The sequence below is a fragment of the Apodemus sylvaticus genome, chromosome 15 (genome assembly GCF_947179515.1).
Source record: "Apodemus sylvaticus chromosome 15, mApoSyl1.1, whole genome shotgun sequence".
Taxonomy (NCBI): domain Eukaryota; kingdom Metazoa; phylum Chordata; class Mammalia; order Rodentia; family Muridae; genus Apodemus; species Apodemus sylvaticus.
In genome coordinates, this window is record NC_067486.1 from 41,667,931 (window position 1) to 41,688,594 (window position 20,664).

General features: G+C 39.0%; 1 pseudogene; it reads left to right on the forward strand.

Annotated features, from left to right (window-relative positions):
* The first annotated feature begins 17,775 nt into the window (after positions 1-17,775).
* On the forward strand, positions 17,776-17,852 carry LOC127666429 (uncharacterized; annotated as a pseudogene).
* Positions 17,853-20,664: the final 2,812 nt, after the last annotated feature.

A 20,664-nucleotide genomic window follows, 5' to 3' on the forward strand; every position in this document is an offset into this window, starting at 1 on the left:
AGCTTCAACATACGGGTGTACAAAATGACACTAGAGTTATACTCTGTCTACACCATATTAAAAATAAGCAGAAACTCAGTTATTTGTGTGTATGTGTTTTTAAAGACATGAAGGTTAATGAATAAACAGTCTGGACCCAAACCTACTCTGAGAGGTCAATATCTTCACCGTGTTTAACAGTGTTAATGGAATCTTATCCAGGAAGAATGTAGATAACATAGTCCCAGAGAAACCACAGACTTGTCCTAGTTCCACACCCTGGGCTTCTGGAACGAAAGGCAAGATTTAATTTATTTTGCAATCTATGCAGGAAGTGGCTGTCTTTCCTCAGCTGAGTCTCCTGCCTTTCCCTACCCACTGGCAATGCGATTCTTGTACACAGACGGAGGTTTTTCCATCTCAGTGTTCATGTCATTCTCAATACCTTCTTTATCCAATCTGCCTGGCCAACACCACCCCCATCCCTTCTCCTCTAACCAAGCATTACTGACTATGTGTAAGAAGCACAGTCCATGGCAGTGTGTGTGTGTGTGTGTGTGTGTGTGTGTGTGTGTGTGTGTGTGTGTGTGTGTGTGTGTGTGTGTAAGAAACGAGAACTTTTCAGCAGTGTATATGATGGCAAATCCAGAGGAAGGGAGCAAATATATATTGATCGCCTAAAATTTATCACTCAATAGGATTAGTTTGAAATGATTAATTAGCTTTATGACACAGTACCCCACATGTAACCTTTCCCCTTCTTTCCTGATCTCTATTATGCTTTATTGAATTTATTAAAAGAATCGTTTCTTTATTTATCTTATATATATTTTCTTTAAATACTCTTTATCTTACTAAAGCAAATATCTCTCTTGGTCATCTCCAAACCCCTGTACATTATGTGTATAGATAGGTAGGTAGGCAGATAGGCAAGTAGATAGGTAGATAGATAGATAGATAGATAGATAGATAGATAGATAGATAGATAGATAGGATAGATAGATAGACAGACAGACAGATAGATGCTAGGTAGTAGATGTTAGATAATTTTAAATCAAAGAATTAAAACTCATGTCTATCATTTAAAGATCTCCTTTGACTCAAATTTTATCATCTATCATAAGGAGAAATTCACACCCAGGATCATGTGTTAACTTCTTTCCAGGTTTTTGGTGATATAGATTAATAATTCCACCAATTCTCAGTTATGAGTGCATTGCAGTCATGGCATTTTATATATGAGAGCTCAGACACTGTTTAATGAATTAGAGAAGAGAGAACATTAGGTACCCAATAGGTAAGAATACCCAAATCATGATATTATACTCGCAAAGCCAAGACAATCATTAATACAAGTCTTTCTGTTCCCAGGCCTTTCTCCTGCTGGGTAAGCTGACAAGCCACAGGGAACCAGTCTAATGATGAATGAGACCTAAAACTATTGAAACCAACATCAAAGATGAACTAGTGAGACTAAAGGGATTACTGAACATGAATTACAGCATTTTGGAGGATGAAACCTAGGCTATTTTGAACTTCAAAAATATGAAGACAAGTTACTAGAGCACCCGTATTTACCAGACAGAACATCTTCAAAGATTTGATTGCAAAACTCTAACAGAAACTGCCACGTGGTCCCAAAAAAGTGCCTGATTATCATTCATCCTAGGTACTTCGAAGTCTACTAAGTCTACAGGAAATCTACTAAAGAGAAAAGAATGATGTTAGTAAGTTCAGGTGCCAATCTGTGGACTGGCTGTGATGCTGACACACTATGCGCTGACACAACACTGGGTGCTGACACCATACCTGGTTTCAGTTGTTACTCCACATTCTGACTGCTTTTGCAGTAAGACAGATGAGACATATTCTATGACAAACCCCCAAACAGGTAACACTCTAGTTTGACTCTAATTTTATCTGAAGCTTGAGAACACACAGCCTAGAAGCAAGCTCTGGAACAGAAGCAAAAATGAAAAGCACTCACACACAGCCCCATGGTCTGTGAAAGGGAAAAGAAGCCAGATTGTGAACAGCTCTCTGCTCTTAACCATTGGAGACAGAAGTGGCAGGAAATTGTGAGATTCCTCCCAGAGCCCCACTTGCGAGAAAGCCCATTTAGCAAATGGTAGAGTTGCGAGATCTGTTGTTATTGGTTTTCTTCCCTGGGAACACAGCACACTGGGGATTCAGCTGTACCACAAAACAGTCTTCTAAGCCCTCAGACATGTCAAGTCAGACTGAGAACTGCTCCTCCTGGGTTTTCAGAGCGCCATAATTCCCTGGCTTGGCCCACTCAGTCTTGGCACTCTTGGCTTGCTGGAGTTGAGGCCTTTGCTGTTCTGGGACACCATTAGTTAGGCCTTACAATATCTGCTCTGTACTTTTTTTGCACTGGAACCTGAAGCCCACAGGACAAAGGTGACCAATCCACGGAAGTCTTTAAATCAGTAAGTCTCCATCTTACTACTTACCAAAATTAGATCATGGTTTTTACCCTTGACAAAGGTTCAATTCAACTCCAAAAGGAAAAAAATGAAGTATTTTACTTTAACAGAAATATAAGGTAATTCTTCCTGAATGTATTTGTCTTGGGTGAAAATTTTTATTACATGCAAAAGGATATAGCATTTACTGAGTGTTCTGCTACATGACAAGCACTATTCTAAATTTTATGTGTATTAGTTCATGCAATTCCCAACAGAGCCACAATTAATCACTCTGGTAGATAGCTGTATCATCTCTATTGTAACAGAAAAGAAGAATATCACATGTTCCAGAAACAGAAAATTGTACAAGTACATTTTGAACCCACGTAGACTTTTCTCAGCTTTAGACTCTTAGCTAACATTAGGTCACATTGCTTTATACATTCGCCATGGTAAGTAGTAAGGTGGGCATTTAAAAGGTTCACATTAACTGCATCTGATTTTTATGTACCAGTTGTTGTCCATACTAGAATCCATAAACACCTACGTTCTCTTTCTAGGATCTGAGGGTAGGAACGCAGGCTTCTTCTGAGGATACAGAGGTCCTCATCTTATATAGTCTCAGCTCTGCTGTGCCACGGCAGGCAACAAGACCAACTATTTATTAGTAATATGTTTTTGATGGATATATTTTGTGATACCATTCCTACTGCCAATACTGCTTTGAAAAACACAGCCCATCAAGCAGTCTAACCACTCCTATTGAACACTGTATGAAACAGTAAAAAAAAAAAAAAAAAAAAAATGTACCAAGGTCTTTCATCCAGAAGGAAAATGATTAAATTTACCTCATCTCTGGAAATGTTATTTGCTCCAAATTATAATTTTACAGAAGGGTAGTTTAAGATAGAAAAAAAAATGAGAAAAGCATGAATTCAATGTAAGTCAAAAATTCTGGTGATTGGGTTGAGTATTCTTGTACCCTATTTCTGTATATCAGACCAAACCAACCAACCAACCAAAAAACAGCAACAACAACCCCAACCCATTTTATTCCTATAGCCTCAAGAGATTTGGATGCCATATCTATCAACTGCTTTGGTTTGAGGGACAGTAGTGTTTCTTCATTGACTAAATAAAAACAGATATGCACAACGTAACAGAAAGCATGTGTTTTAAAATACTTTACTAGCTAAAGCTTAGGTGTCTGTCTGACAAAAGAGTGAGGAAGAAGACAGAGGCAGAAACAGAGAGAAGGTCAAGATTGCCTGTGAAAATTAGCAAATCTTATTTTTAGAGTTAAAGGAGATCCTTACACAAGATTCTCAAATCTGGGCCCATCAACTGGTTTCTCAAATCAAGACATTGGGATAGGAAAGAATGTAAAATATTTAGCCCAAACCCTATAACTATTGAAAGACAAAGTTGAGACCAATTATTTTATTAGCTTCTGTGTATAGCTAGTCATCCTGTGTTGTCTGGTGGCAGGACTGAATTGTCCCAGCATTTGATAATAGTTCTAGAACTGGCACTGTTTGAAGATACAAATATGGTGCCTGAGAAGCAGGCATCATGCACACTGGACTCTGTGTATTTTACACTAGCACAGCTCAGCATGGGACCTTGATAATTTTATGAGAATTTGTTTCCTTATAATTGTGCCATTGACTTGTGACAGCCTGTGCGGACATGTAACAGTTTACTTTGTGCTCGCTTGTAAGAAGAAGAGTCTTCTAAGACCCATGGTTCAGCTAAAATCAGCCCACTCACCCTGATCTTTGGGTTTGCTTAAGCTTTGGGGCACAGTTCTATGGATACTGATCCTAACACCACTTCACACTTCTGCATGTTTCCACTCAACAAACCCCTTCACAGTCACGTGCATCTGACATCCCACATCCGGAAGGAAGAAGACACAGTGCCTGCTTCTCAAAGGTTTCACTCAAGTTGTGAAAAATCTATGGGCAATAGCCTCTGAAGCGTGAATATATCAATTTTGTTACTGTAAATTGATAGTATAAACACTTTCACCTAATGTATTTTAATAGACAGTCCAGTTTCATAAAATAAAAATTATTAGTAAGAGCTTGGGTATTACTTATAATGCCTTCGTGTAATGTATCCTCAGCTTTGTCTTTTGTAGTTCAGTAATAAAAAAAACAAAGCAAAACATTTTCTATTTTCTCTTATAATTATTGTATAGCTGGTTATATTATTAGGAAATATCATTAATTTCTAATTTCATAAAATAACACCAATCATATCTTGTTCTATAAATGTATGAGTTATACAATTGATTTCATAGTATAATTACTAATAATTATGAGAAATGCTTCTCTAAACTTTTGTAGTAGAGTACTTTGTGGAATGTCATATCCTTTTCCATGAGTACTCTATATATTGTTTTCAGGACTCCTAAACTATGATGATTCTGGTTAAGCCTTTTCTTTATGTTAAGCAGGATGCTACAACAGTTCTCAAATGCTTTAGCTGAGTAGTTTGCTTTTAAGTTTCTTGCTTGCGTAGCATCAGTCTATAAGTGGTGGGTAAGGCAGTGGGTGTCAGAAACACCTCTGAAACATTACCTGAGTCAAAATAGACATTCCAGAGTCTGTCTACATAGGTTGAACCCCAATCTGATTTGAAGTTGAAGAGTCACATTGCCTGATGTAAAAGAGCAATTAGGCTTGTAGATCAATTACTAATGATCTAAATTACTAATTAGTAACTTAGATCAATTGCTAATGATCTAAAATTACTCTTATTAAATATAATGTCTACCATTGATGGAGTGTGCAAAATTTCTCACTACATCCTTTGCATGAGATCCCTCACTTTATTTTCACTCTGTCTTTGATACTATCCTTATTTCAGAGATGAGATATGCTTAAAGCTCCAGGGTATAAGTCATGTCACACAGTTAAGAGAGTCAACAGATGAATTCAGGCTCTCTGAATCCAAGGTCAAGATCCTAACCTCTCAGAGTAAACAGGTAAATTACATATGTATATATAGTTTAAATATACTGAATATAAATACATATATACTAAATATATACGTATATATAATATATATCATTTTATAAAATAAATCAGAAGCTGACATTACCTGAATGGTCAGTTTCAAGTGGAGACATTCAAAAACTGCAACTGATCCTGAACAAGAGACAAAATATTGAATCTCTACTCAGAAGAAAAACACCAAGTGAAACAGAAATAAATCATGTTATAGTACTACTATGTTTACATGTTAAAAGTTGGAAGTATGAAAAACAGGGCCAAGCAGCAACAGTGTTTAACAAAAAACTAAACAGAAATATTGCAGTGAAACCAATGTCTTCACAGTCATTTCATTATCATCATCCCCTGTCCATAGAAAGGGTTTTTAAGGTACTCACTATCATTTACTCAAAGAGATTGTAAAATTTCAAATATACTCATTAAGCATTTTTTACCTCAGCATGGTTCTTAAAATGCCATGTTTCACATTAAATAAATTCCTTTTATCATTCACTTTAATCGCTAGACTTTTTTTTTCAACAGGCTAAGTGGTAACTTTAATTTTTTTTTTTTTTACTAGATATCTAGATTCCAAGGTTTAACTTCTTCTGACCTAGATATGTCTGCAGTAGAAGTAACTTCACCTTCTATTTCAGAGCACCCTACCCATAGTTCCTAGCAGAAAGTAATGAAAGGGAAGGGAAGGAATAATTCTTTGGCACACAGCCAAAGTGGCCAGCACCATGGAAAGGAATTGGACCATTTGGTTCACACAAGGTTGTCTAGGAAGTGCGGAGTTCCCTCATGTACTAAGGAAATATTAATAGCTCATTTTTCACAGTGGTATGATTTATTTGCTCCACTTACATTTGGTAGCATTGTCTTGCCCCAGGCTTATTGCTAAATAATACAGAAGCTAGAAGGAAATATAATAAGCCAGTTGAGAATGTGAAACATGTGGGGAGGTCAAGACACACTCCCACATGCCCACACAACACATGACTTTGTGGTTTCTTCTATCACTGTTAACAAGACTGCCACTTCTATCCCCATCATTAATTAAAACGAACATTCTTAAAGCCCGTACACCATTCATTCATTGTAGGGCTAAGCAGGATTATTCCAGGCTTCAGCCCAAGTTCCCTAAAAGCCTAGCTGATTAAAAGGCATTAACATCTGTGCTTTGCCAACACTGATTATACTGATTGCTGGCAAGTGTTTTCTGCTCAGACCTAACAAGGGAGCTACAGAAAGACTCAGTGAGCACAACACTTACTCAGAACAAACACCACTGACTGAATTATCTGCTCACTCCTTGGCAAAGGACTAAGGCTAACTTAGTGTCTTCGAGGCACTTCACAGAGCTGGTACTTTGTGACTGATCAGCTGACAAGCACTCAGAAGGCATCTAAGATTGACTAGCGGAGGCTGTAAAGCCTTGGGAGACTGGTGATCAATTTTAAATAATCCAGAGACTTAAAAACATGCTGCTCTTACCTTTTACCCCCTGACTTTTTCCATGGACTCATTTTGTGTAAGTGCTGCTAATGAAAAGGGAAAGAAAGAGGAATTCAATTAAGTCAAATCTGACAGAAGAGAGAGGCTTCTGGGAACATCGACAGAAATCCACTGCCTATCAACATTTCTGCAGCATCTTTCTTCAGCGGGATTAAGCAGGAAAGGTTAACTGAGGTTTGAATCCTTCTGAGCCTGGAGATCCCTTGCAAAACAGCACCTCTGAGCAGAAGGCTAGCAGAATGGAATGAATTTGTTAGGGATCCAACACAGCAGCCTGGAAGCTCCCTGCTGCCTGTGATAAGAATAAACCAGCTGAGAGTCTTTTGTGTTTTTACAACAAAGCAAACCCAGAAGCAGCGACTTGCAGGTTTGCAGCAGGCTTATCTAGTTCACTTCAGGAGTGCTTGCTTACACCCACTCCGCCCACTCAGGGTGTTGCTTTTCACAAACAGAAAGTTAAATCAACAACTTTCTTGGCACTCTTGACTCAGTAGGTAAAAGGGTCTGTGAAATGTGGAATGAGAGCCTCAGGTTTTGAAAGTGATACTCCAAGGCTAGGAAAACAAACGGCTTGATGATTGTTTTGCTAGCTTACTTGAACTCTGTTCTGCATCACAACACTGGACTCCATGCTAGAAAACAGGCAGCATGGTATATTCCATCCTGAGTGCTGCTTTGGAGGGATGAAATTGACCCACTCCTGTGCATAACCCATGCTGGCGACGACCATCAGTATTATGATTAATATCACACATTAGGTAGCTTGCTAATACTTTCGCATATTTTTTCCTCCTGTCTTCATGAGATTTCCAGTAATTCTTCAATGTAGATGGAACAGAAACTGCTAAGACATGTGAAGTATCACAGTGTTTTTCTAGACCACAACCTTCCCCATTATCATCCCCACTTGTGGTCACTTAGCATTTGAAAATCCCTGTCTCTACTCAAAGTTTAATGTGGATCATTTCCTTTAATCCTTACTACTGCCCAGTGCAAACTGATCTTGTTTCTGTTTTACAAATGGGAGAACGGGTTGATTGGAGATGAGAATCACAGACTTGTGAGTCCAAGTCTAGAGTTCTTACCATATTGTTTTAATAATAGAATTGACAAAGAACAAAGGGAACGCTAAAGTTTCCAATTCATTTCATATCAGCTTCCTCTAGACAGAAATACGGCAAGAAAGAGACCATGAAAAGAAAGCTCCATTCCTTCCCAGAATAAGGCAAATATGCAATAGGCCAAAATATTTGCAAATCTTTTGGCGTTTCGCAAACTGCGCAGAGGCTGTCGTCTCTCTAGGCATGAAGCTAAAAGAAAGCATCTCCTTCCAAACCTGCTACTGATCAGACAATGCCATTTTTCTAAAATCCTGTCATAAAGTCTGCCAATGTCGGGCAGCCTTTCGTGACAGATAAGACTCTTGGTTTCCAAACTACCCTGGTTATAACCCAGTAGGTCCTTGTCTATGTCAAGTCTTTAATGGGAGCTTACTGAAAGAATACTATAAAGGAAAGTGGGGATGACAAAGACACTGTTTTTTCCTGCCATTTTGAATCATGTCATGGTCTAAATGTCAAGACACAAGGGATTACATGTTCAGCAACTGTTACAATAGGCATTCTTTTCTTTGGTCTTGGAAATGAAAAGAAAATTCACTCGGAAGAAAATGGCATGTTGGAAATCCAAAGGAACATCATTAGTCTGATTAAAAAAAAAAAAAAAAAGGTGTTATAAGAAGTTACCGGACATTCAGCTTGGGAGAAATCTATGCCCTCCCTGAGATGACTAAGATTTATGTCATCTATTCACAGGGTGGAGGTTTTAGAAGAAACAGACAATTACACAGGCATTAAAACTGTCCCCTCACGCGTCTGTACATTTATAGGAAACTAGCTGTTATTCCAGGAGAATAAAAACAAGCAAACAAACAAACAACAACAAAAACAACCCCACCAGGGGTATCTCAGCCAGTTGTGGTTTTGGTTTCCTCTGAATCTGGGATGTTCAAGAGAACATGAACGAAAAAAGAATATGATGATGGAAGGGCACAGAGTATAGGGAAGACACTCTAAGTAAAATACAACTGCAGCATACCAATGATTTCTTTTTTAAAAAAAGATTTATTTATTTATTTATTTATTTATTTATTTATTTATTTATTGTATGAGTACACTGTAGCGCCTTCAGACACAGCAGAAGGGGGCATCAAATTCCATTAGAGATGGTTGTGAGCCACCATGTGGTTGCTGGGAATTGAACTCAGGACCTTTAGAACAGTCAGGGCTCTTTACCACTGAGCCATCTCTCCAGGCCCCGATGATTTCTTATGATTGCCTGTTTCTATCATGAGGAATTCTCAGCACATTGTCTAGATTCGTTTATAGCACAGTGTATTCCACAGGGAAGACCATATAGTTTAGCTGGCTTACATCCCTGTGTTCTGCTTAGAGTTGTTATTGCTGTGGATGAGAGAAGCAAGGACACTAGAAGTATCCTCTTCCTTTTCCTTTAAGTGTCTAATTCACTTTAACCTCTAATTCACTTAAACAATTGCATAAGCACCAGCTTGGAAGTGGTCAGGATGTCAACTAGCAGGATAAGAAATCAGCACAAAGGTGCTGGAAAAGGGGAAATGACTGTATTTCCACCAATGACCTAACTGCTTTTTATTTCCTTATAGAAATGTACATCAGTTCTTACTACCCTTTTCTATGTAATCTCTTGGACTGCCCTCATGAAGAAGGTATCTCAGTTTATAATGGAAGGAGGAGGTACTAGAAAGTCAGAAGATGGAACACCCAGGAAATTGATATATTTTACCACCTCTGATTGGTGTCTGTTAACCCTGCCTATAACCTTGAATGTGAGCTTCCTTTAATCTCTCCTTGGAGACAGAAACTGAATGTGCAACCATTTTGTTCACATCCAAAGATGGAAAAAATTTTTTCTAGGCAAATATCAGTGTGCAGCCACCATTAAAGAGAGGAAGAAAGACAAAATCAAAAGGGGGTGCTTATGAGATAATGTGTTGGAGAGAAAGTTTGAGGGTGTCTTTGGGGTGTATCTATTTTTCTCGAATACCAAGAAGAGAAACAACATGACACTGAGAAGAGGTAAGAAAACAGACTTCAGATAATCTAGAATAGTGATGGATACTGGGGCAGGACAGGTGGTAGAACTATCTGAGTGGACTAGGCTTTACAACCTTGGAAAAATAATGATCATGTAATACTCATTCTATGCACATCTCCAGCAACTACTTTCACCTTCTTAAGGGCGCCCAGCCATGATGACTATAACCTCACTCTAACCCATATTTCCAAAAGTGAGCATAGTATTAGAATACAGATTTGAAAATGATTTCATTAAGTTGTGGACCTCAAGACATCTGCTAATGCTATGGTAAGAAAAGAATGCTTCTGGTCTTTCTGCAACTATAACAAAGTTCTATACAATTCTCATTTAAATGTATTAAAGGAGAACAGGCTGAGCTATATGCTAATTACTATCCAAGTATGTGGAAAAAAATACCCTACTACTTAAGGTAAAGCTAATCGTTTTCAAATTTCTTTTACCTTCCTGTGTTGCTCCTTTAAGAAACAATGACAGTGAAATTATTTTTATCTTAGCCCAGAACTAACTCAGTGGGCTTCCTTTTTTAATGACAGCCATCTTTCTGTTGCCAAATGCTTCACGTCTTAAACGACTTGAATCTTGGCTGCAATTCCGAGATAAGCTTTTTCTCATAACCTTTTCACAATGGGCTGTCACCAGCTCCTTTAGAAAGGAAATTAAATTTTGCATTTGACTCCAGGTTCATGTTTCTGAATTGAGAAATGCTGTTGGTCCTCCAGATATGGTATCATTAAGCAATACAATTTAAATTACAAATACTTGAAATAAATATTTTATCTCCAAAAGAAAAAATACTCTACTTGAAGTTGATAAATGATTGATAAATTAATAGCCAAGCAGTGAAATGACTCCAAAAGAGAAAAGTAAAAATATTTCTGTATGTACAGCATTGTACTTTCCAAATATAGCTAGAAGAAAACCTACTCACGTTCTCACGATTCTCACCAACATCTTAGACATAAACAGTATGACTAGAAGTTGGTTAATGCATAGGAGAGTGTCATTTGCTAGCAAATAAAAGCTGTATTAGGTATGAGTTCTGTACGGTGAATGACATCTTCATTTCTCAGGACAGAGCACGTGACAACAACTATGTCCTAATAAAAGCAAGATGTCCTCAAAAATTAGCGAGAAACTCCTTTTAGGCAAAGTTTTTAGCTCATTTTTTCCAGAACGCAAGTTGAGACTTTGCATAACCTGCAAGTAAACATGCCTGGTGCCAGAACTTGAGAAATACCAAACTCCAGACTTGTACAGAAGTGTTTGTCCCTAATCCTGGATCCCAACTCATTGGCCTGCTTCAAGTATCCCCTTCCTTCCTTGTTGGACCATTATTGCCAGCCTTGATGGAGGGAGGGATTTACTTATATTACAGCCTCAAGTCAAGAAAATATTCAGAACTGAAATAATGGTTAATTCAAAGGCAACATCTGTGAGAAATATGATTGCAAACTAAGAAAGCAAGTTGTCTATCAGGAGACAAGTGATTCATAAATGTTTCTGGCAAAGGCTCAGACAGATGGAGTCGTGCACACATGCTATTTTTTCCCACTAGGATTTTTTCCTAACTATTATAACTGATTGCAGACCTAAATGGATATGCATTAAGATCTAAAACAAATGTAATGAACTTCCTGATCAAAGAAAGCACCATTGAATCTCTTCCCTCATGATATCTCCCACTCTGGTTTCTTCCTTTCCGCAGGCACCTCAGGAAAGTTCTTGACTCAAATGTTTGTGCAGATGCAAATGTTGTGACTCCCTCCTCTCCTGGCCGAGATCCCAGCACTGACAGAATATAGAGAAAGGAAAATTCTCTCATCTACTTCCCCATAGTTGGTGGAGCAGGGTGTGTAGATATTAGTCTTGTTTTGATCAAATGGAGTATGGCTAGTGAGAAGACATTACATACACAAGAATTACAACTGTATGTCTCATTATCTATTTCTCAATGTGCAGAAAATAAAACCTTAGCAAGTGAAAAGTCACTCTCCATTTTTCATTGTGGGAGTTAGTATAATTGTTTTATTTAATTAGTAGTATTTGTCAATCCTTTACCATGCTTAATTTGTAAACCAATCTCTACCACTAGTATGTAGGGAAAAAGTATTCATATGGATTAGTATTGTATGCAGTTTAAAGCATTCACAGGAGGGGGGGAGGGTTGAGGATGTCTTGGAATGTCTCTGTAGTTAAGGGGCAACTGCTATAAGTGAAAGTCAAGAGATACAGAATGTTAACAGCTTTTGAAGAAGGAGTGATTAGGGACGCTCTGGCATGGCATTTAAATAGAATCCTAATGAAGGAAATGTTCAAGTGACAGAAATCGTGGGAAGAGCTTTCTAAGCCAACAGAACAGTGTACAAAGTCCGGGAAGGAATTGAGCCTGTTTGTGTGTGGCTGGGATAAAAGAAGGCAAGTGTGGAGGTCAGAGAAGCCACTAGAGGGCTTTGAACACACCAGTAATGTACCCTTGCTTGAGTTTTTCAAAAGATTCTTGTTACTGCTAGATAAAGAATGCACAGGAAAGTGGAGAGGGAGCCAAGTAAGGAAACATCACTCTAGAGCACGGGTTTTCCCAGCTTGTTCTCAGGGTACCGCTTACCACAAGAAGAGTCACAGGTACAAGGCTGCTGCGTCTTAGGTGCTTGCTGTGTGAATAGCTGTCTGAAGGATGACCCAAAGGAGAGAGCACACCTAAGATTGAACTAGGATAATGACCTTAGAGACTAGAGGAAATGTTTCAACTAGGGGAACATTTTAAAAGTTATGAATAACAAGTTCAAGATTAAATGAGATTCTTTAGAAAGGAAGACGTCAGTAAATGCTGTGACCATCCTGGCTGAAAGTTGGGGCTTCTGTTACTCCAGAAGCAGCTGATTGCAAGGGGAGGATAAGAGGTCTCATCTGGATCATGTTACATATAAGCCTATATTAGACTTTCAAACGGAATTTGGTGTCCTTTGCCTTACAGAAACTCTGTAACCTTATGAGGTCCCATTTGTCAATTCTTGCTCTTAGAGCATACGCTATTGGTGTTCTGTTCAGAAACTTTCTCCCTGTACCGATGTCCTCAAGGGTCTTCCCCAGTTTCTTTTCTATTAGCTTCAGAGTGTCTGGCTTTATGTGGAGGTCCTTGATCCATTTGGATTTGAGCTTAGTACAAGGAGACAAGGATGGATCAATTCGCATTCTTCTGCATGCTGACCTCCAGTTGAACCAGCACCATTTGTTGAAAAGGCTATCTTTTTTCCATTGGATGTTTTCAGCCTCTTTGTCGAGGATCAAGTGGCCATAGGTGTGTGGGTTCATTTCTGGATCTTCAATCCTGTTCCATTGATCCTCCTGCCTGTCACTGTACCAATACCATGCAGTTTTTAACACTATTGCTCTGTAGTATTGCTTGAGGTCAGGGATACTGATTCCCCCAGATTTTCTTTTGTTGCTGAGAATAGTTTTAGCTATCCTGGGTTTTTTGTTGTTCCAGATGAATTTGATAATTGCTCTTTCTAACTCTGTGAAGAATTGAGTTGGGATTTTGATGGGTATTGCATTGAATCTGTATAGTGCTTTAGGCAAAATGGCCATTTTAACTATATTGATTCTACCGATCCATGAGCATGGGAGGCTTTCCCATTTTTTGAGGTCTTCTTCCATTTCCTTCTTCAGAGTCTTGAAGTTCTTGTCATACAGATCTTTCGCATGTTTGGTAAGAGTCACCCCAAGATACTTTATACTGTTTGTGGCTATTGTGAAGGGGGTCATTTCCCTAATTTCTTTCTCAGCCTGCTTATCCTTTGAGTATTTTGGGGAAGTAGTTGATACCTGTGTCTAGAATTCAAAGAAATGAAGCTCAGAGATACAAATGGACAGTGTTCAAAACATATATACACAATTAAACCACCTCCACAAAATTAATTGTGCTGGAGAACTGACGAGGTCCAAGAAATATCTAATGTTGGAGCATCTCAGTGCAATGACCAATAGAAGATGAAGAACCAACAATGGCTTTTATATAACAGCAGCAGCAGCAACAACAACAACAACAACAACAACAACAACAACAACAAATGGAAGCAGAGGAGACTGAAATCAATACCAGAAACTATGGTGTCTGGAATAAAAGTGTTGAAAGAATATTTCAAAATGACCTGAGAGGTCAACATGACCACTGAGAACCCCAGGATTCTAAAACACCAAGGTCATGGTGACACTAACAAGAACTTTAGTGGTAAGGACAGCTAACCTCTCTTTAGAATAACTCCAAGAAAAAATTAAAAAAAAAAAAAAAGAAAGACCACAAGAATGGGCAATCTTTCCAGGAAATTTGTTTCATATTAAATGAAAAATGTCAAAAGATAGGGAAAGCTAGAAGACAAAGAGGTATCAAAGAGTGAAGGCACACACACATGTATAGATGTGTATTATTTCAAGTGAAACACATCACAGTATGACCCAGAAAAAATGTAAGATTTCATGAGATGAATGTAATTTCAAGACCAAGTATAAGCTAAACACAGGCAGCGGGATCTGGGAAAGAAGTAGCAGACTCAGTATAAGAAGGAGCAGGTCCAGATAACATGGAAAAGAAAAAAAAATCACAGTATAGAGACAATGTGGTTATAGAAAAGATAGAAAGCCTTATCCCTATTCTTTTCTTTTTCTGGTAATAGCAAGAAAGGTCAGCAGCTCAGAACAATAGGAGGAAAAGAGTGTCTCAGATGAAAAGAAAAAGAAGGTAGAGAAACAGCTGTCAGAGCTTGAGGACCAGTACGGTGGTCTGAGCGGCACAAATACGGAACAGAATGGTATTAGAGAATATCAGGTCAGTCCTTCAGTGAAGAGCAGTCTGCAGAGGCAGGTGTGGCTCTAAATGAGGCACAGAAAGGAGAAACAGGAAGTGTTTCAGAGGCTGCTTGCCTGTTTCAGTAATCTGACAGATCACCTCAAAGTAGAAAGGGTCAAGGCAGCCTTTCATTGGGATGCCAACGTCAGTCACTAATGAGATATTTTTCTGAATGAAAGATAGAAATATTTGCCTTTTAAAGTAATAGTTCTTTCAATTAATAAGTCAAAATTTTAAAGGGGTGGGGGTCACACTCCAAACCAGCAATTGTGAAATGTAGAGTCCATGAATATTATGACATTTAATTACACAATATATGTATCCTGTATAGAACAAAAGATTAATGGCTTGTTAAGTTGGAGCCATTATTAACAGTAATAATAGCAATCATGAAGTAGTTATATGTTTCTTCCAGGTGCTTTACAGTGTAGGGATTGGAAAGGCTTACTCATTAATTTGAAAACTTCTAGTATTTGTTCTCTATGGTACCTTTTATTTTTAGCTGCTTAAGGCTTTTCTATGAAAAGTCCTCATTAATTCCTTCTGCTGTTTTAGAAATATCTTAACTATGTTTTAGATAAGAGTGAGATTCAAATCTCCAAATTGTTTTTTAGAATTCCCTTTTTCCTCCAGCACTTATAATGCATATGAATTCCATGGTAGGAGATCCAAAGAAAATCAATGTAGAGTGTTGTAGAAAACCTGGGAGCTCTGTAAGCTAAAGGAATCCTGTCATTATGTTCCAAGTAAGCTTTTCACCTAACTGTTTGAGTGGAGGCTTTATAAAAACACACATTTGGACACAAAAGCAAGCATGTGCACACACATTTACAGGTGTCTTTTTTATCTAGTTCAAATGGATATAGTGCAAGTCTGCCTGGCTTTTAGACTTCATTTCCATAAAGTCCTCTCTTATTTGTTTTTCTTGTATCTTTATTCTGAATTAAACTTTCTCCTTGAGGCATCTGACTCCGGTCTTGACAGAATGATCTAAAAGTCATTCAACATTTTCTAAATTTCTAAAAATTTCCCCAAATTTCAGAAGCAAATGGTGCTTTCATTTTCCCCATATAAGCCCAAGCCACACAGTCAGAGCATTTCTGGAGGAGATGCACTATGACACAAGATGACACCTGCATGCACTCATGCGTATGCCTTTGAGTGAAGTCAAAGCCTTCGTGCCTCCATACAGCCAAAACCACATTGGGTCTGATGAAGATCAAAGGGTCCCTTTCATGTTCATTCTGGCTGCCATTATGTAGCTGCTATTCAGGTTGTTATACTTGGGTAATCAGCATAACCAGAGTGCTGATGGAAAACCCATGAGACCAGGCAGCAGATGATAAAGAGTGGAAGCCCCCCAAGTGGTGAATATGTCTCTGGACTAATGCTAGTAGCTTATCCAAGGTCAGACAAATGAAGCTGAGACATGAATGAGAACCCAGCACTGTGACACAAACTACCATGTAGTAATGATACCTGCTACCTTATGTGAGAACTCCAAAAGTAAAATCAAAACATTTAAAGCCTAGATTTTGGAATCAGACTTGTCTTAAGTCCTACCCACACAATTCAGGAGATGTTTTCTTTTTGACAAGCTGCTTCTATCTGACTTAAAATATGAAATTGGACAAAAAAATGTTTCTACCTCAAGAATTATGAGGGTGTAAGACGCAGTGTAAAGATAGCAGGTGCTATCATTTGTATAGCTGTCTCGCCCAAACTCATTAAAGTGCAATTATCATTGCAACAGAATTATAGTGAGATATTAAAGAAAAGCTTATACCCAAAAGCTCTCTTACTCTTGACAAATTGGTGCTGTTATAGAAAAGTGAGTTCAGCTTCCCAGTGTCCCCTGTTGTCCTTTCATTTTCCATCATAGAAAGATGCAAGAAGTCCCTCACCTGATACTCAATGTTCAATCCTGGTCTTCTTATTCACCTTATAAAACTATAAAATAACCTTTTATTCATTTCAAATGACTTAGTCGATGCCATTTTGTTACAGCAGCATAAAACAGATGAAGACACAAATCACTTACCTGCTGAGGTGCATGTTATTCCTTAGCTAGACAAGCTGTAAAGACTTGCTCTAGACACGTTTATATCACCATTAATGTTTAAAGTTTCAGTGAGGTCAGCTATATTTTAATTACTTCTGTTTTATTCTGTTGACAGAGATTAAAATTCTGTAGACTGAATTTTAATTAATTAGTTTAGCTGATGTAATTAAATATCCAGTAGTAAGAGATGAAAATCTGAACCCAGGCAATGTGGCTCTAGAAACTGTCCTTGTAGTCACTACATAATATTGCCTTTCAAAGTTTTTGTTGTACTTGTTTTGAAATTCAGTTCAAATAAAAGTGTCTCCGTGGTTAGAATTGCTTAGTGAATTTGACAAGCAGAGGAGATGGTGCCACTGGGACTCAGTAATATTTGCTGTTTTATGTGGCTTGTCAGAGCAAAGGCAAACCACACAGCAGGTGCTATGGTTTGAATGTGTCCTACAAAATTCATGGGCTGAAAGCTGGATCCCTAGTGTGAGACTGAGAGGTAGGATCTAAGAGATCATTAGTTCACAACGATGTGCTATAATAGATTAATGCCATAATCTATGGAGCAAGACATTGGAGAATCTCATATTCTTTCTCTCCCCCTCCCTCCCTCTACCCTCCTCTCTGTCTCTCTGATTCATCTCTCCCTTTCTTCCTCTTCCTCCCTCCTTCTCTTGCCTTCACACTTTCTACCACAGGGAATGTACCAAGAAGGCCCTTGCTAGACACAACCTTGGACTTCTAGGTCTTGAAAATTGTGAGAAATAAACCTCTGAACTTTTTAATGTTTTATCTTTTAAGAATGTCAGAGGTAGCTTTGCGCAGTGGCAGTATCGTAGCCAATGAGGTTTATCCGAGGCGCGATTATTGCTAATTGAAAACTTAAGAATGTCAGAGGTGAGTCCTGTTTTTACATTATTTATGTCATTCAAGCTCTGTTTTGCCCCAGCATGATCAGGTGGGTCCTGTGAGGGGAAACAAGGCAGGAATAGCTAGGAGCTTTAGAGACCTCAGGTAGCTATGAGTGGGGGAGAACAGACACTCGGGAGGAACCTCCAGTGAGACTGCTTGTTTAATGGGGGAAGCAAATGCTACTTAAACATTTGGGGAGTGGGTAGGGGCTTTAGGGACTGGGGATGCCTCATTTGCATAAAGAGGAATTCCAGGTGCTGCTGGATGTGGCCTTATAAGGGGAGAGGAAGTTTAACCTGGCTACTGGGCTATAGGACTTCCTCTGATTGGAAAAGGGGCAGAATTACCTGCACTAGGACATGCCAGCCTGGGCCAGACTGGAAGCAAACCTACTCCTCCAATCTCAGAACAAGATTTCCAAGGTCTGGGCTCTCTTACTGGGCTCTGCTCCCATGGCTCCATGGCTTCCCAGATTCACTCATTTACCCTGCTTCTTCTACCCCATTCATCTCCATCCATGTCCTGCCTATGCCCCCCTCAAATTCATGACCTCTTTTTCTTTAATTGTTACATATACATATATGTATTCTACATTTTTGTCCTTATACTCACAAAAAAAGTATATCTCTCACCTTTCATCAAAGAAGCCTCTTTTTGTAAAAGTTGGAGAATATTACAGAGATTCACACTCTGGATATTAGCCTGCATATACTCAGTTGGTTTTGTTTGACAGAAGCAAGACTCACAACTCCAGATGAGACAGGAGAGATTATGCTGGTCAGGGACTCCTTTCTCTTAAACCTTGGAGATCTGCTATCCTGTTACCTACTGCCCTCATCTTACACTGACCACTAATTTAAAGTTGCAAAACTGTAAACTCATTTGCTTTGGTTTTGATACCTTGACCAGTTATTTCCTTCAGTGAACTATTGAGCAAGTAGCAAAATGATCACAAGGCCAGGTTGAAACTGCATTTCCTCATTGACAAGTAGGGAAAGCCTTTGTCAGAGTTAATCTTCATCACTTAACCCATCTTCCCTTTGATTGGATTAAGAAATTGGATTTGTGGGCACATCTCTAAACTAGCTTGTGAGAGTGTTAACTGATAGAGGATTAACAAATGAAGCAAATTCAACCCTGAGTATTCGTGGCTCCAAACTGTGGGCTGGAAAGAGAATAAAAAGGGGAAAAGGAGGTTTCTTTCTTTCGTATGTGTATTTAGGTTGAAATATTTATACATATGTATGCATAAACATATAATATATATGTGCATGCATGCATGGCGTGACATATCACAGTGGAAGTGACATATTTGCTTAAGGGGAATAATAAGATACAGTGGAAGATAGAAAAAGGACAGAGAAGACAGTTGGCAGCAAATGAAAGTTGTAATGCCTGTGTGTGTGTGTGTGTGTGTGTGTGTGTGTGAGAGAGAGAGAGAGACAGAGACAGAGACAGAGACAGAGACAGACATACACACACACACACACACACACACACACACAGAGAGAGAGAGAGAGAGAGAGAGAGTGTCTACTTTTTGTACACCAATAGGAAAAAGTGAAAAGATTAATTTTTATAAAGCTAAAATAAAGACAAGCTCCAAAATCTTGTAAGATACCACCATCTCCTCCCCCTACCATGTCCTCCCCACCATAACAGGCTGACACTCCTGAAAGCCCCCACAAGAAAAGTAAATCCTTCTTCCCTAAAGTTATTTTTTTCCAGGTTCCTTGGTTACAACAATAAAAATTTTATTAACATACCCTTCTTTAATTACTAAAAGAAGTCTGGAAAAAATCGCAGTCAATCAAAAAGGACATTTTTACCCAATTTATATCTGTTACTCTTCCCTCTTCTCTTTTCTAACCCTATCTTCCTTCCCTTCCCCCTTCCCTTCCCTTCTCTCTACAGTTACTCTAGGTGAGACCTGTGGGAACCACAAGACTTTTACAGACACTTTTCCTTTTTTTTAATTAGACATATCTTTATTTAAATGTTGTCCCCTTTCCTGGTTCCTGCCCCCCCTGGAAATTCCCTAACTGACCCTCCCTCCCCCTGCTCAATAATCCACCCACTCCTTATTCCCTGTCCTGGCATTCCCCTATACTGGGGCATCAAGCCTTCTCAGGATCAAGGGCTGCTCTTCCCATTAATGTCCAACAAGGCCATCCTCTGCTGCATATGCATCTGGAGCCATGGGTCCCTCCAGGTGTAACCTTTGGTTGGTGGTTTAGTCCCTGGGAGTTCTGGGGGTACTGGTTGGTTCATATTATTGTTCCTTCTATGGGGTTGCAAACCCTTTCAGCTCCTTGGATCCTTTCTCTAGCTCCTCCATTGGAGACCCTGTGCTCAGTTCAATAGTTGGCTGAGAGTGTCCCCCTCTGTATTTATCATGCACTGGCAGAGCCTCCCAGGTGACAGCTGTATCAGGTTCCTGTCAGCAAGCACTTGTTAGCATCCATAGTAGTCTATGGGTTTTGTAACTATATGTGGGATGGATCCCTAGGTGGGGCAGTCTCTGGATGGTCTTTCCCTCAGAGTCTGCTCCAAACTTTGTCTCTGTATCTCCTCCTGTGGGTATTTTGGTCTCCTTTCTAAGAAGGAACAGAGTATCCACACTGTTCTTCCTTCTTCTGGAGCTTCATTTGGTCTGCAGACACTGTTTCTTAATGGGCAAACAAGCAGTAGTGAGTCAGCACCATGACTGGGGACAGCTCCTTCCCCAGGGCTTCCCACCCTGGTTCCCAGTTGTGGTTTTACTGTAGAACTAATGTTAGTAGCTAGGAG